This window comes from Nanorana parkeri, unplaced genomic scaffold (genome assembly GCF_000935625.1).
Source record: "Nanorana parkeri isolate BGI_ZX_2015 unplaced genomic scaffold, ASM93562v1 scaffold38, whole genome shotgun sequence".
Taxonomy (NCBI): Eukaryota; Metazoa; Chordata; class Amphibia; order Anura; family Dicroglossidae; genus Nanorana; species Nanorana parkeri.
In genome coordinates, this window is record NW_017306306.1 from 660,543 (window position 1) to 663,250 (window position 2,708).

A 2,708-nucleotide genomic window follows, 5' to 3' on the forward strand; every position below is an offset into this window, starting at 1 on the left:
TAATCTGGCCACTCAGTGTATATATATGTGTGTGTGTGTGTGTATATATATATATATATATATATAATGTATGCGTGTGTTCTATTCTAACCTGTGTTTCTTTCAGGAAGAGGATCACGAGTTAGAACTTTAAATAAGAAAAGGTAATAGTACATGTAAGTAACAGAAAGAGAACAATTCCAGCTAAACAGCACAAAGGCTCCTTTTGTGTCCTTGTGAACTACAGTACTTTTGCATTTTGGCCCGTGTGACCTGTTGCTTAACTCGTGGCAGATTTGTAGAGATTCTCAGTTATACTCTAATAAACACAATGAAATATATGTGACCTCTTTTACATGACAAAGGTTTTGCAATCCATCCAGGTTTGAGATTTGCACAGGCCTGCTAGAAAACAGAGCCAGGATTGTGACCTGACTTTTCTTGGCTGCAAATGCACAATAGAGACTGGTCGCCTTCCCTCCCCTCTGGCTCTGATTGGACAGTGAGAAAGCAGAAGCATGCTGATAGGTCATCAGTCTGCCCCCTCATCCTATCAGCATGTTCCTTGTCAGCACAGCTGATTGGCCTATTGCTGCTCATGCCTCCTCCCTGAGTGATGCTGTGCAGGGGGTTCCAGGAGGGTGATATCAAATTCACATACTTGTGCAGGTAGCATTTAAATACCTGTACATTCAATTTTTTTTAAATATATATATATCTTTCTTTTGCATGCTTCAAAGGGAAGCTCTGCCTCTGCTTCAGAAACCAGAAGTGCTTTCTTCTTTTGAAGTGACCTATTCACACATATATTCATGAAGTTTGTCTAAGATCTCTTAACTTGCACTTTGTATTCCGGTGAAGTCCTCTGCCTGCTTCAGTCCTTTGTTTCATGGTCTCTTTTCAAGGCTTCCTAGGTACTTGTGTCATAGTAACTGCTGTTGTGTAATAGTTTCCTTGTCCGCACTGGTGAGTGGCGCTGTTATCTGTTCAAAGGTCATATTTAGGAGTGTCATTGAGTATTGTCATGTTGCAGAGTTACATACTGCCATGGATAGGGTCATACAATACACCATAGATAGTTATGACGTATCATGTACCGTATGTATTAATGGATCAGCAGCCCAACCAAAACTGACCTCTGGGTAATAGGTGGGGTCTTGTGGGCTGAATGTACCACGGGTGTCATATCTCTGGGCACTGTTGAGACCATGCCATAGTTCCCTACCCTTTCTGTGGCCACCTCGGAGCGTTTGGGCTGTACCTGTCCAATTTTTAGTGTTCCCACCACCTTTCTTTTGCATCCATCATATAATTTAAAGTGTATGTAAACCCATTTGCTGAAGTCTCATAGAAGCACAGTGGTTCTTGCTGCAGATCCCTACTACTATGTGCTGACTGGAGTGGGGAAAACATGAGATAACATTTTCTGGAAGTGTTGGTGTCTGAAGGCTGTTCAGCTGGTTATTTATCTCAGTGGTGTTCGGCGGTGGGAAACAGGAGGGGTAAAGTATTTGCTATCTCTTCTACCGGGAACTGGTTTAATCTCCTTCAGGTTTTAGCAACAGGATCAATTAAAGCCCGTTTTGGGAAAACCAGGTGTGGCTTCCTGCTCAGCCCCAGGGCACAGAGTTTCTGTGCTGCTTCTGTATCTAGAGCTTCTTGGTAAATTTTTGTAAACGTTTTATCTATAGGGTGCCAAGATATTACACAATACAATATGGTAATATGCAATCATTACTGCTGGGGGGTAACATACCAAAATAAACACAAAGAGGGGCCTACTCACAAGGAGTTACATTCTGTTATGGCTTTACACAGTAATACAGATTATTGTCTTTGTTTTTTCAATTTGTTATTTGAGATATTACACACATACAGTAGATATTAAAGCAGAACGCCAGCAAAAAAATGAACATTATAAAATAATAGCCCAGTCAAAGATAAAACAACAAAGCAGCATTGCTGCAATACTCAACTTCAATCTGTAAAGCTGGCCATACACCTTACAACCATGGCAAGACTTTCGCACTGTTGCTGTGCCAATCTGAAGGCCACATGAAGTTTGGAGGTCTGTAGCTATGACTCAGTGCATGCTGTGTGCAGAAGTCGCCAACTGTCTGCAGAGTCAATAGCTACAGACCTCCAAACTTCGTGTGGCCTTCAGATTGGCACAACAACAGTGTGTAGAGAGCTTCAGGGAATGGGTTTCAATGTCCGAGCAGCTGCATCCAAGCCTTACATCACCAAGTGCAATGCAAAGCATCGGATGCAGTGGTGTAAAGCACGCCGCCACTGGACTCTAGATAAGTGGAGACGCGTTCTCTGGAGTGACAAATCACGCTTCATTGTCTAGCATTCTGATAGGCGTGTCTGGGTTTGGCGGTTGCCAGGAGAACGGTACTTGCCTGACTGCATTGTGCCAAGTGTAAAGTTTGGTGGAGGCGGGATTAGGGTGTGGGGCTGTTTTTCAGGGTTCGGGCTTGGCCCCTTAGTTCCAGTGAAGGGAACTCTTAAGGCATCAGCACACCAAGACATTTTGGACATTTTCATGCTCCCAACTTTGTGGGAACAGTTTGTGGATGGCTCCTGGCTCCCTCTCCTCGCTCTCTCTCTTCTGGCTCTCTCTCCTTGCTCTCTCTCTCTCCTGGCTCTCTCCTCTCTCTCCCTCCCTCGCTCTTCGCTCTCTCTCTCTCTCTCTCTCGGCTGTCTCTCCTCTCTTTCTCTCTCTC